Source organism: Ambystoma mexicanum, chromosome 2q (assembly GCF_040938575.1).
Source record: "Ambystoma mexicanum isolate Mex_15411 chromosome 2q, UKY_AmexF1_1, whole genome shotgun sequence".
NCBI classification, from domain to species: domain Eukaryota; kingdom Metazoa; phylum Chordata; class Amphibia; order Caudata; family Ambystomatidae; genus Ambystoma; species Ambystoma mexicanum.
The window spans coordinates 396,900,603-396,914,636 of NC_090924.1; positions in this window are offsets into that span (position 1 = coordinate 396,900,603).

A 14,034-nucleotide genomic window follows, 5' to 3' on the forward strand; every position below is an offset into this window, starting at 1 on the left:
GCTCAGTTTTCCATACTGTGGATAAATGATGTACCATTTTCTTCACGCAAATGTGGGTAGGGCTATGCGCCATTGTAACCATTGCGGTCACGTAACAATTTGGCAACATCCAGTTCTTTGTTTCCTTGTCCACCCAACATCCTTCCAAATCTAACTCAGCAGAGCCCTCAGCCCACCCCTGAATCTCTTCGGTCGTGGCCTCAGCCTGCATTTCTTTGACTGTGGCAACTCCATTCTCTATCATACAAGGTACTTCCTCAGTCTGTACTGTCATCATTTTATTTCCCAAATCTGTGGCTGTTTGTTTCGCAATCCTGTCTGCAAATGCGTTTCCCTCTCCCACTTTGCATGTTACTTTTTTATGCGCCTCGCATTTCAATATAGCTAAGCGCTTTGGAAACGTGAGTGCAGACAACAATCGCACAATCAAAGGCCCATGCTGAATCCTGGCCCCATGTGATGTCAAGAAGCCCCTCTCAGCCCAGAGTCGGCCAAAGTTATGAACCACGCCAAAGGCGTACTGGCTGTCAGTATAAATATTCACGTTCAAATTCTCAGAGTCCACAGGCTCGGGTCAGTGCTATTATTTCTGCGGCTTGTGCCGAATTGTAGGGGATTCTTCTGCTTTCTACAACACTCTCTAGGGTAGTAATTGCATATGCGGCCGTTGATGTGCCATCAGGTAATTTAAAACAAGAGCCGTCACGAAACAACTCCCCATCTGGCTCTTTCTGTGGGATGTCGCTCAAGTCAACTCTTCCCTTTGTTTCTTCTTCAGTGACCATTAAACAATCATGGGGTGGTGATTCGTTGCCACCAATTTCTGCTATAGGCAGTGGCATTAATTCTGCAGGATTCAATGCGCTACACCTCATAATTTGGATGTGGGGTGCAAACAAGATGAGCTCATATCTTGTTAGTCTGGCAGAAGTGAGGTGTTGCGTCTGTGTTCTATTTAATAGAACGTCTATAGCATGTGGCACCATCAGAATTAAAGTGTGCCCCAATACCATTCCTTCCGTTTGTTTCACTGACGCAGCAGCCGCTGCGACGGATCGCAAACATCGTGGTAGGGCGCGCGCTACAGGGTCCAGCGCGGAAGAATAATAGCCGCACAGCCTATTTCTTCCACCTTGTTCCTGTGTCAAAACCGCCAATGCACATCCTTCACTTTCGCTCGCAAATAGTCTAAAAATCTTTTTATAGTTAAGAGTGCCTAAAACTGGATAAGCACACAATGCAGCTTTCAATTGCTCAAACGCTTTCTGACATTCCTCATCCCACTGTAAAAGCATCACTGCATCCTTTTTAGTTAATTTTATCATCGGCTTCACAATCAACGCAAAATTACTGATCCACTGCCGACAATAAGAGGCCAGGCCTATTACAGCTCTCACTCCTTTTTGAGTTTTTGGAATAGGCATACTAGAAATACTTTCTATGCGTTCTGGTGTTAATCTTCTCCCTTCTTTCGAAAATAGTAGGTAACCCAAATAAGACACCTCCTTTTGATTATACTGGAATTTCTTCAAACTTGCCTTATGACCATGGGTTGCTAGGTGTGTCAATAGTAATATAGTACTTTCTTTGCAGATCTCTTTTGTGTCAGCAGCTAGTAACAAGTCATCTATGTACTGCAAGAGTACGCAACCTTCGGGGAATTCTAGCATGTCTAGCTGCTCTTTTAGCGCTCTGCTGTAAATACTCAGGCTTTCTGTGTATCCTTGTGGAATGCGTGTGAATGTGAATGATCGACCTCCTAGAGTGAACGCAAACAGATATCTACTGCTTTTATCCACTGGAATGCTAAAGAACGCGTTCTTCAAATCAACTACACTGAAGTATTCTGCAGTGGCCGGTATCATTGTCAGTATCATTGTGACATCTGGGACCAAAGGGAATTGTGGGTCTACCACTTTGTTTAATGCGCGCAGATCAATTATGAAACGATATGGTACTTCATTGCCTCCTTTCTTGTAAACTGGAAGAATCGGGCTGTTGCACGTGCTACCTGCAATTTCTTCAACCACCCCCAATCTCACCAAGTCAGTAACAATACTCCTTCTCACCTTCAACAGAAATTTTATACTGGGGAATTCGTGGTAATGTAACACCTTCTTTCAAAGTTATTTTTGCTGGCTCTATTTTCAAGCATCCTACATCATTATCATGCATTGCCCACTGACAGGTTGGTACTCTACTTAGCTCTTCTGGTAACGTTTCTGACATAAATTCCGTCACCGGTGCATCGTGAGGCCAAATCGTGAGGAACACCCCATCTGCCGTACAATGTATAACTGTCCCCAATTTTCTCAACAAATTTAATCCTAGCAAGTTCTCCCCACAATTTTCTGTCAAAAGAAATGGACACTGTTCCGTAAATGGTCCTATTGTAATTGGGACAGCTTCGGACATGGGATTAATTAATGGTGTACCTGCGAACCCTACAGAAACATTCTTTTGCCCTGACAGTGGGATCTCCGGAACCAATTGGTGGTCTATCGAACACTTTTGTGCCCCTGTATCTACAAGGAAACGGTGTTCCTTATTCCCGACTCTCATTTCTACGTAGGGTCTTCTCTGATTCATGGGAATAGACACTGGTTCCGACCCCTGCTGTGGGCTGTCCTATTGCGAAAATAACACATCGTCCGACGTGTAGTCACCGCTGCTGCTATAATACGTGTTTGGCTGTGTATCAAAAATATTCCCATTTCCCCCTCGGTGTCCTCCACTCTGATCATTTCTCTGTTGGCCCTGCCCGCCCTGTTTTTGGTTCGGAACACTTTGGTTCAATGCCTGGTTCTGTTAAGCTTGGTTTTGACCATAGGATTGGTTTTGAGTACCTCCATTGGTATATCCCTGCTGCTGCTGCATGCTATTTCTGCTTGGGCCATTTGACCCCTGATGTCCTCTATGAGGCCTTCTCTGGCCAAACCCACCTCTATTCTGTAGGTGCGGGCATTGCGCTTACCAATGTCCTTCCTCTTTACAGTACGCACATTGATTTAATCCCAATGACACCCCGTGCATATTATTCAAATTTCCCCTGCCTTGTGCATTTCCTCTACCTCTATTGTATCCAATGACCTGCTGCAGTAACACCCTCGTTTTTAAATTTACTCTATCCTTCACCTCTCTTTCTTTCGCCACATTTACCCTGTTCTCGTAATACTGGGCTATGTGTAATATCTCACTCACCGGTTTTGCTGCCCAGGCACTTTCCGACGCCATTAACATATCTTGAATTGGTAATATTAGTCCCCTCACATATTTATCAACAAATAGCCTTTTCCCCGACTCTGTGCTCACATCCTGCCCACTGAAGTCTGTGAATACTCCTTCAAATCTATTGAAATAATCTGTTACTGGCTCATCCTTGCCCTGTACACATGTAGTTAATTTGTCCCACTGAATCCTTTTTTCTGGAATTATTTCCCCCAATCTCCGCATTATCCGTTCTGGTAGATCTGTCATGCGGGTTCCCGGATTTTCCCCTACTTTTTATTTTTGTCCTCCAATAGTAACTCAGCCCATGTGGCACCAAAAGCCCCCACGTCATCTACCGTCCTTATCTGTTTCCATATATCTGCTGGCAAAATGACTGGGAAAATCAAGTCTATATCGCTCATAGTAAGCACTGCTGATCTCAGGGTTGACTCTACTTCCTTGTAGAAACCTGCTGCATTCTTTCTTATTTCGGGAATCGTCTGTTTTATAGTATTCACCTCTTGCCTGGAAAAGGGGACATGCACATACTGGGCGGTGAAATGGGCTGATGTTACCTGCGTTCCTACTGTTCCCGTCGCAGGGATTTCTACTTTTGGTACAAACGTGGGCGGAACCTCTCTCATTGGAAATGCCCCACTTACGATCCCTCCCCCTTCTCTTAGGTTCAATAGTATTCCTAAATCCAGTGATAGGCCCGTTTCTCCTGTACTTCGCTCGAATGCTCTCTTGTATACCGCTAGTATCTCAGGTGGGCTAGCCTTATTTTTTTTTATATCCTTCTCTATCCAATGTTCAGCCATCGATTGCAGTGCCTTTCTTTTCATTGGCATGGAATATTCGTCAAATATGTCATGTATGACCATTGTTGGGATACTAGGATTCGACACCCACTTTATCGCTTCCCGTATACATACTTTCAGCTTGTCGCCCCTCTGTACAGATGACATTGAATGTCTCCGCTGTATGTATGGTTCTACCGTCCCCCTCCCATCTCTTCTAATGCCCCAACCCCTGTATCCAGGTGCAGCAAACATTTTGGCATACTCATTATCCAATTCATTTTTAAGATCAAAAAGTCCATTCACATGTTCCTTTACTTCATCTTTTATTCTACAACATGCTAATTGGTTCAAATCTAACAATCGTTGTGGCGGTAATTTCTCAAGTAACTTTTTCCATTCTCCCACCAAAAATGTCCCCATGCATTCCAACACTACCTGTCTCTCGTTGCTTCTTCAGTACCCATACAATGAGGCCAATGCTGCCGTGCCATCATTTCCTTCTATGTACATTTCTGCCTCTTGCTGTAATTCAATCTTTCTTTCTTTGCTGATCGCGCTTCGAGTTACCCTTACGAATTCTGTTCCTTCAGCCCCGCCTCTCGCCTCCCCGGTCTCAATTTCGACTTCGGGAGGGGCGGATGGTGCTGAATCTGTCTCTGGAGCGGGAGGTGCGGATGGGACAAGTGACACAGGTGGCATCTGTGAAGGGCCTTCCTGGGTGCTGGGAAATTGTGCGTCTGCGGTCTGCGCTTGTGGGAGGGCTCGAGCTGTGGGTGGGGCTTGGGTTAATGCTTGCGTGAGGCGAAGTGCTTGAACTACGGGAGGGGGTATGAGAGCTACTGGTTGGGCCTGCGCAGTCACTACTGGCGTGTTTGGTTTCGATCCTGGTTTTAGTTAACAAATGTTCCATTAATTCGTCTGCTATGTGTAGTTCCCGCTGCGGGTATATTCCTTCTATGTTCATTTGGTCACGTCTCCCTTCCCGTCTTAGACTTGCCGTCCACTCCTCCTCCTCCTCCTTTTCTTCTGCTACCTCAAGCTTCGATTTGTGCCTACGCGCATGCTTCTCTCTACTCCTAAGTCGGAGCATTGCTTCCCTCCTCCAATCTTTGACAGTCTCAAAAGCTGCGGGTCGCGCTTTTTCCCTAATCAGCACCCTTTCTTGGTTATCTATCCTCGCAATCTCAAAGCTACCATTAATTGGCCACTGATGGTCCTGTTGCTTTCTAGTTTGCCTATGCCAAATTTCACAAAATATTATCGCACCCACACCATATTTTGCATACATGTCATAAGCCGGCGTTCCCCCAGGCGGTGCACTTTGGCCATTTTCCAATGACTGTCTAACGCAGCAGAAAAGCCCCGCTAAAGTGGACAGTACTCCAGGCATGTTTTTTAACCTTCCCCTTTGGTTAACTAACCTTTACCTGGACGTTTGAATTAGCAAAATCAACACTCTACCAAAAATCAGGGTTTTGTTTGAATCGGGGAATGACTCACCTGATAAAACAAGTCGCCTGTCCTGACGCAACCTCTCCCAACGTCGTGTCTGCGCTTCTCTGGCTTCTGCCTCATTTCAGGACCCTCGCCGCCTTTGCCCTCTGGCCCGGTACGTCGATCGGGATCAGATGTGTGCAGATCTGCGGAAGGAATCTCTCCTCACTTCTACAGGGCGCCCCGTACACCTCTTGATCCCGGCTTGATCGTCCCGTCCTCGCCGTTCTTCCGCCTTTACTCCGTTACAACGTATACGATGGGGCAAGTGGGGGAGTGTCCCTATTCGGGCACCATCTTGAAAGGGGCCCCAAGGGGTCCCTCGCGATATGGAAACAAGGCAATAACCATACACGAAAAGATGCGCCAGACACAAGGTTCAAATTCCCAATGCTAGGGTTTATTGCAAGCAAAATAGTCCAAATTGGCCAATTCTGGTCTCACGCCCGCGACGTGTATTTTCTAGACCTCGAGGGACGCAAGAGAGTGAATTACGTACATCAGTTACATATATACAAAATGCATATCATACAATCAGCAATGTCATGTTTAAACCCCCCCTTTTATTGAGTTTCTTTGAACTAGGGATGATGATGGACATTTCCGACGAGCATGACCATTATGACACTTTCAATGTCTATTCTAGTAACAATATGCTATTTAGAAAGTGCGGAGGCATCTTCTAGTTGTTGAACAGAACACGGTGCTTCTGTTCTTGGAAGCAAGCTGCACACGGGGGAAGAGCCACATTCCATGCTTTGCTATCTATGAGGTGCTATTCGTGTCCTGGGAGCCGACACGCTCTAAAAGGGTTTTGCGGAGGGGGGCCGTAAGAAGAGCATAATTCAAGCCTTTAGCTGCTTTATTCTAACATATTCTACCACAGTACGAGACTGGCTGGCAGCTGTGAAATGATTAAATGCCCTGCAGCTCTCCCTCAAGGCTACATAGAGGGAGCGTGGGCATTCCTTTCTGGGCTACTCTTGAGGAGTTTCAACGAACTCCTCAGTCCCGCGACCTTGCCCTTTCATATTCAGACAACAATGTTAACAGTTGAGCAGAGTAAGCAGAATTCGCAAGAATTGCAAGCTGCAGAGCAGTTTAGACAGAAAGCAATGAGCAATGGTTAACAAGCAAAATGGCGATTCTTGCTACGTTTAAAATGGCCGCTTGCTGGTCAAGCATAGTAGTCTGTATTTCTATAATTCTGTGCATAAAACGGTTGGCCTTCGGCCATCAAGATACGTCCGTCAACCAAATGAAGGGTATTCACTTTTCCAGATTGACATTGGGAGTTCTGTGCTTACTGCAATAATTTCATCTACTGTCAGCGGAGTATCTAGCATAGCCATCTGCCCGCTGTCCAACTCAAGTAGGTCTAATTGGGCTAGAGCTTCACCAATATCTCTGTCATCTTCCGTGTTATCTCTTGAGTACAAAGTTTTGTAGAATCTCGAGAAAATCTGATTGATACCGCTCTCACTTCTGACAATGGGCCTGTTTTCATCTGCAATGGCATTCATTATATCCCTTGGTTCTTCCCGTGTACATAACCATGCAAGCAACCTCCCAGGTTTATCCCCCTCTGTGTGTAATCTCTGGGTATACCTCACAATGTCTAGTCTGCCCAACCTTCCCCATTCCGCAATGCAATACATTTTTGCCGCAGTTCGAGCAAATTCATCTACCAGTCTTTTACTCACTATACCATGCCCCTCTCCCACTCTATATCTTTCTCGATGTCCTCTAGAGCCCGCAATATATCCCTCCTAAGGCCGCCCATTTTCCTGATTGCCGCTCCCCGTATGACTACCTTAAAGTTGTCCCACAGGGTACCTGTCCTGTCTACACTACCCATGTTTGTGTCAAAATACTACTCCGTCTTGTCCCCTAGATAATTCTTAAAGTTATTGTCCAGCAGGGCCTCTGCCCTTAGTCGCCAAGTGGGTATCAGAGATCTCTGCGTGGTCTCCTGCCATACTGCAATAAATGGGACATGGTCTGAGAGGACACTAGCCTTGTAATCTATGTCCACAAACTCACCCAGTTTCCATCCCAGTAAAAATGTAATCAATATGTATATGTACCCTGTGAGGGGCCGAGAAATGGGAATAACCTTGTGCCTCTCCATGCCTTTCTCTCCAAACGTCTACCAATCGTACATTTCATAAAAGGGAACCAAGAGTTTTAGCTGGTGGTGCAGGCTTCCTAGGTTTCTTGTCTGACCTGTTGAAACCAGGGTTAAGGGTACATACCCATACCCACGCAGATGCCCAGGATGTGGACAGCCTGGAGTACAATTACTTAAAAAACGCTGTGGCGTCATGATTCGGGGCATATATATTCACAAAGCATACTTCTCTATTTTCCAACAGCCCATAAACCATAGCCATTCTGCCCTCATCATCTTTTTTAAATTCCAATAACTGGAAGGGAACAGAGGGGGCAATCCAAATGAGAACTCCCCTTCTGTATGCCGAAAATGGTGATCCGTACAACTTACCACCCCATTTCCTAGCTATTGTAGCCTGTCTATCAGCTGTTAGGTGCATTTCCTGCAACAACGCAACCTGTATTCCAAATCTTATCAGGTACACATGTACTCGCAGTCTCTTAACATAATTATTGAACCCCCTGACATTCCAGGTGACCATACCTAAGCCTTTAATCTTTGCCATGAGCAATCCCGCCCGGGCTACTTCCGTCCCATCGCCTACCACGCAGTTTTCCAACTCACCTCCAACCAATGGGAGGAAAGCCACTTCCCATCTGCTACCCCTGCAAAACAGAGCATTGCTATCTGCCTCCCTAGTCTGAGGGCTGCGTGCCCCAAAACTGCCCTTATCCACATTTCGCCCACCAATATCGATTGATCACAATTCCTTCTGTCAACTAACAAAACAGTCCCCCATGACCAAACACCTAGCCAACCCTCCCTCCCTCTCCTCAGCCCCAAACAACCATAAAAACAACCCAGAAACTTACCTTCAATCTAAATAACAGCCCAGCAGCAATTTGCCTGCTCAGGCTCAGCCACCTCTCCCGTACCCGCCTCCCAAATTCCGGGTCACATGCAGCAGCTCAATGTCTTAAAACTGACATCTTGAATTACAACTGGGGTATGTGGTAATTGCTTCCAGCAGCAGCCTTCTGGGCACTGGTTTGTCTTCACAGTGTCCCAGTTCCAAATTCCCTGCATTACATTACCCATATCACTCGCACCATTTCTCCAACCCGTAGGGGGAAGAAGCACCAAGAGACAGAATTTACAAACTATTCCCGTGCCACCACACTATGGTTTGTTGTTGCCGTGCTCAGGATCTGCGGTATCCCCAGCGCGTCCATCCAGGCGTGAGCCTCCACAGTGTTGTCAGAAAATGCAACCTTCCATTGTGCAGGACCTTCAATTTGGCTGAATAAATCAACATGTGTAACGCTCACCTAACTCCCACGGAGGCACTGGCCTGGTTTGGATTGCTGTGGCCTCTTCTAGGGTGATGCGCAGGACTCGGAAGATGGAATGGACCGGACTCCCAAATCTGGCTTGTCTGGCTCGTAGAAATATCCTTCTGTGTGTGAAAAGGGAGTATTAACAATCTGCGGGATAATGCGTAGGCCTCCCACTCCCCTTTTCACCCTCCACGAAACCCTTCTGCGATTCCCCGTGAAGTCTCACCTTAGGGTTTGAAAGGACGAGCTCTCCATCCTGCTTCTGATGCAGGGGCGCGTTGTTATCCAGTTACTTCACTGGATCTCGGATTGGGGAGAGTTCAAGTTCGCTTGACTTTTCCGGTAAGGTATCGTAAGAATTCTGTTGCAAGTTCAAGCTTTAAATAACCATTGTCTGTTTTCTCTATTTCAGGTGCTGAATGAAGATTCCGAGTTAGGGAATGGAACCGTCGAAGGAAAATTCTGGTGAGTTTTTGATGAGTGGTTCCTCTAGTGTTCTTGCATTAATGCACTAATGCTTGTGTCTTTTTCCACTTAGGGGCCGGGGTTCGGAAATGCCGAAGATACGGCGCCGACCCGAAGTGAGAAGAGATGTCCCAATAAATATCAGGTAAGTCTTTGATGAGCGTTCCGCTAATGTCCTTGCATTCGCTCACTAATGCTAATGACTTTTTCCCCTTAGGGGCCGGGGTTCGGAAATGCCGAAGAAACGGCGCCGACCCGAAGTGAAGAGGGATTGACCCAACAGGTAAGTCTTATGGTGGAAATGAAGCCTTTCTTATTCTCTTCCCTAGCTCACCTTTGTTCTTGTCTTTTTCTCCTTTAGGCGCTGAAATGCGGCGGAAGATCCAGATGGTCGCTGATGGGCAAGAAGGCCCCTAGTAAAGGTGAGTGGAATGCTGCGCTGCAGCGAGCTATGCGATGTGCTTTTAAAAATGAATGTCTTCCCTTTAGGATCGTCGGCGAGATGACTCTGGAATGCGGATTAAGCAGGTAATGTCTCTTCTTTCTCCTGTTCTCCTCTCTTCTCCCTTTACAGGTGTTCCAGGATGCTGTCGGGCGTGGCTGGAGTCCGGATGCAGGAGCAGACACGGTGAGCGTCCAGCTGCTAGGTGCAGAACAACGCGAAGCGTGAGTTGCTGCTTGGGCGTGGCTTAAATAGCCTTCCAAGTAGTTCCAGGTATGTATTCTTCCTCTAAGGTATGTATTCTTCCTCCGGCCACACCCGTGTGGTAAAGTAGTCCCATAGGTAAAATAGTCCCATTCAGGCCTCTAGGTGGCCTGGATGTTGCAGCACGGTCTGCATCAGGTAAGTTCACACCAAGCACTTCTTAACACAAAGTCATCCTTTATGAGCCTGGCGCCTATGGCGCCTGCACTGTTGTCCAAAATGAGCCTGGCGCCAAAGGCGCCAGGACTGAGTCCAAAGGGCCCCTACCTGGGGCCGCTGGGACTTCCCTCGGGAACATGATGTCTGCCTCTGGGGTTGCTGGGCCCGGTCTGGCTCCTTGGGGGTAGGCATCATGACAACATGTATCGCAGGTTTGCTCATCCTAGTCATTCTTTGGTTGGCCCGAACATTGCTCTACGCCGTTGAACTAGTACAGAATAATTGGGATATATCGCCATCTTCAAAGTGATAGTCCCTCCTTCTCTAGAAAAGGCAAAATTCTTTCCCTGTCCTTGTAGTTCATGATCTTTGCTATTATTGGTCCCGGAGGGGGGGGACACCCAGCGGAGGTTTCTTCGTCAGTGACCTATATGTGTTCTCACCAGTAAATCTCTGTGTTAGTGTGCCCCGGCCAACCTCTGGCAGGAGCATGTTCTCGACATAGGCCGTGGGGGTCTCTGTCTTCATCTCCTTCCGGGAGTCCAACAATTCTGACGTTATTCTTGCGTGCCCTCCCCTCTGCATCTTCCACACAGTGCTCTAAGATCTTCACTTGTGCCAGTACATCCTCTACTTGGGTTTCAGTGGTAGCAATGTTGTTTGTGTTGTCTTGCACTCTCAATTCCGCAGTACCGAAATGGCCTACCAGAGCGCGCACATCCTAGCACAGTAAACGGACGTCTACTATGACCGTGTCAATTTTGTACTCCAACGCCGTCTTTAATGCTGCAATTGCTGCCACGATTGCTGCCAAGATAGGTCCTTTTGCCTGCGGGGTCACGTGCGATGACACAGCCATTTCCTTCTGGTTTCCCTGCTGCATTATGCTGTCCTCCTCCTTGTGTGCATAAGCTTCCACAACCATCTACCTGGCCTTCCCTTTACGGCACTTGTCAGGCATCTGGAGTTTATGTCTGAATTTGATCAATGCTATTGTTACAACTACTTGACACTCTTACGTCAAAGCTGTCCAATTTGCAAGAAAAGCACTCCCCAATCTTCTGTCAGGCGCTGTGCCGCCCTCCTTTGCGTCTACACTGCTTGGGTGGCCACCTTCTCAAGGTATTATACGCTCACCTTGCGTCGTCCTTAAATGACATGTACAGGATGCATCCCTTGGCCGCCCGGATCAGCTCTCCCGGCTTTCCTCCTATCTCTCTCTTCAGCCCCTCATAGATAAGAGTAAACCCTTCTCTCTTGTATTTAGTACACCAATGTTCCTTTTTGCTGCTCCAGTTTGCTGTTTTACTCTCTCTCGCACCTTGAGCAGGCCTTGCTCCATGCTCACTTCCCTACTGTCGCCTGAGCTTTTGGCCCCCTCACCGGTTCACACAGTCCGGTCAGTGTGCATTGCCATCAGGTTGATCTCATAGCATTCATTTGTGTCAAGCTGCTGTAGCCGAAACTCTTCCCATGCACCTCCAACGGGCTGCACTGAATTTCTGCAGTTTCACCTCGGTCACAAGTGCCCAGCACCACGTTTCTCCTGCCTCCCTCGGTGCCCTGTGTGTCTCACCAACCTCTTTCCTCTTGCAATACAGTCAGCTTGCACCCATGCAGCCTCACGGTTTCATTGCGCACCTACCAAAGTGGGTCTCCCCTGGCATTAAAATGTAAATATGTGTCAAATGATTGTGGCTTATGACCCTTGTACCATCCGTTCTCCCTCTTGCACCGGTCCACATGTATGATATGATATGATAGGTTATTTATAAGGCGCTTAATACCCAGAGGTTTCCAAGCACGTACTCGGGGGTGCTCCGTGTCGTCTTGCTTCCAAGGCGAGCACGTTGCCCCTGAGCTATCCTCCCGAGGTTGTGCCAAGCAGTAGATGTCCTCATTTATTGACTGTGTCCATAAATGATTTATGAGCAATTAGGTACTGGTTCAAAAACGCACTATGGTATTATCTTGATGGTGCTGACATTGTCATTGTTATTCCTGGCGTCCAGGGTCAGCCAATACAGGATACTCCTATCCGGCACTACTCTGTACTTGTAGTCCTGGGCGTCAGCGTGCTCTGGGCCTGCCCACTGTGCCTGGGCGCTAACCGCTCACAAGGGGGGGCCGTCCCCAGCCACCTCGCCGATGGGCCACTGGGGTCTGCGGCCCGCGTCCCCTAGTCCTTGAGGGACACTCGCTGTGCTCCGACAGGAGATCTACTTGCTGGTACGGTCCCCCCGTACCACCTACCAGCCTCCGTTCGCGACTGAACCTCCAGCCTCACTGTCCGGGCCAGTACTGAAGCAGGGTGAATGATGTTGCCCGAGCTCCGTCACCAAGACATTTCCGTCCTGTTGCGAGGTAGCCACCGAGCTGTGGGTTGCTCTGCCACTCAAAGCCACTCTGCTGCACTTCTTCCCACCTCTGGCTTGATCCGGATCTCCACTGGTGCAACCGATGCAGGGCAAGGAGCACCTCCCTTCTCCATCATCAGGTCCCCACGTCACAAGCAGTTTACCAAGGCACAGCGGCCGCCATTGTACATATTATCATCTCGGCTTTCCACCATCCTGTTCCTCTCCGATCGCCAGGATCCAGCATCAGCATACGTGTGGCGCTGGTCTACACAGTGTCAGACCCCCTTTTCTTACAAATTGGTAGGAAATTGGGCACTTTTAACTATCTTTATTGAAGGATCATGCAGGAGCTTCTCAGATAGCCGGCCTCACTACCCTGCTGGCCACCCCCCCCCCCCCCACCCCTCATGTTAACATGCGCATGTTCCATGTGTCTATGGGATGGTGCTAGGCGGTATGTGCTTGAGTTAGCGTAGGAGGCATAGGCACGAGTAGGTGGGTCAGTACAGTGTGTCTCAGGGCAGGTTACAGGGATTGATTCAAGTGTTTGGCAATTTAGGAGTGAGTTGCCTCTGTGGAGCAAGGCGCATGACAGTTAACCCCCTATCTCCCCTACCTATCCAATTATGCTACCCTAACCCTCTATTCAGTGTTTCTAACTCCCCCTACCTATCCACAACCTCTCCCTAACCCTCTTCCCCCACATTGGCTGCCTTGTGGTGACCTGTTATTCCAATAAGGACCCATGCCAACCAAGGTGGGAGGGTCTTACGCCATTCGGCTTCCGTGGTTGGGGAGAGGATGTGAATACTCCTCTGGTCTTGACTTAATAACCAGCCCCCATAAGGGAAAGGGAAGACCACCCAAGCCAAATGGAGACTTCCTGCCTGCCTTTAGCCGAGGTGCTAATGGTGCTGCAGGACCTACAAGCTGAACTTGCACATACGAGGTAGGAAACTGTTTTCCCAGAAATCACAGGTGAACGGGTTAGTGGCTCAGAGTGCGCCATTACAGAGAGCTTCATCATCTTCAGTAGGGTGATCCACTACCGTGGTAGTTAATCAACCTTTGAATGTGCCATTGGCCCCATCTAAGCAGTTTTCAGGTTATCCTAAGAAATACTTGGCCTTTTTGACCCAATGTCATCTACATTTCTTGTGTAAGCCAGCAGCGTTTGATACCATGCAAGCCAGGACTGCATTCGTAATCTCATACCTGTCTGGGGATGCACAGCCGCTTAGGCAATATGGTCGTCTGTTTGATTGCAAGAATCTGTCTCTTGCACAGGATAAGGAATTACTAGCACTGCGTCAAGAATCAAGAGATTTGTTTATGTACGTTACCCAGTTCAAGAGACTTATCATTGAGATGGACTAGCCTGAAGCTA